The following is a 1,112-nucleotide window of genomic DNA, read 5'->3' as shown; positions in this document are numbered from 1 at the left end:
GAAACAAAACCAGTAAAGCTTATATATATAGAGAAAGAGAATTTTATCTTAGAAAAATGGCTCACAGACTTATAGAAGCTGGCAAGTCCAAAGTTCTTGAATCAAACATCAAGCTACAGGCTTTTCCTGACTCTTGCAGCTGCAGGGGCTGAGGAGCTCAAGGTTGGCAGGCAGTATACTGGCTGTTGACTCCAACAAATGACGAATCCAAGATCTCCAGGCTGAAAGGTGCATGGTTCACTCACGGACAGGTGTAGGCAGCACAACAGAATCCCGATCCATAGAAGAGTGTCTCTTTTCCAGAATGTCCATAAATATACTGGAAGCAGGCCATACCCCTAGGGAAACTCCCTTTCAGTGGATTGGCTGATCAGAACATATTCATCTGATCCCATCATGGGAATAACCACATAACAACTGCTTAAACCCCACAGAATTGTGGTCCAGCCAAGTTGACACACTGCTCCAACTATCATACCAGAGATGCCTGGGGACTTGGTTCCCACCTTGTGGAGACAAAAGAACACAGAGGTGGCAATCTTGAGAGTGTGCACACACTTCTAGTCCCTAGATGGCCTGGCAGCCCATGGACCTGCCTCAGTATTCTTCCTTGAACCCTGTTGGTCTAGAGCTGCTGTCACTTTCAACCCAAGAGTCCTCCCAGACTCTGAAAGTAATGCCCAGAGTGCACATTATGTGTCAGACAGTGTGTGGAATTGGTGTTAGTTCTCACTTGACCACCTGTCTGTGTTCTGTGCAGACATTAGCAAGTCATCTGTATGGGTGAGGAGGGAGGGAGCCCAGAAGTTTGAGAATCAGGTCTCATCCATTCCACAACTCTATTTTGAGCATCTATCATTTGTCAGGCTCTGCTTCAGGTACTAGAATGAGGCAGGAAGACTTATTGCCTCACAGGGCTGCAATCCAGACATGATACAGAGAGAACAACCATCTTTCCAGAGAATGGGGTACAGAAGGATTAGAAGACTCTGAGTAAGAGTTCCGGCAAGATGGCAGACTAGGCAGAAAGACTGCACAGACCCTCTTCAACAAAGAAAAGGGAAACCAATTAACACAGACACAGAAGATAATCCTGGACCCCTGAGCCTTGA

The sequence above is a fragment of the Orycteropus afer genome, unplaced genomic scaffold (genome assembly GCF_000298275.1).
Source record: "Orycteropus afer afer isolate SDZICR_OR568_19922 unplaced genomic scaffold, OryAfe1.0 scaffold00455, whole genome shotgun sequence".
NCBI classification, from domain to species: domain Eukaryota; kingdom Metazoa; phylum Chordata; class Mammalia; order Tubulidentata; family Orycteropodidae; genus Orycteropus; species Orycteropus afer.
Note: the sequence above shows the minus strand (reverse complement) of the source record.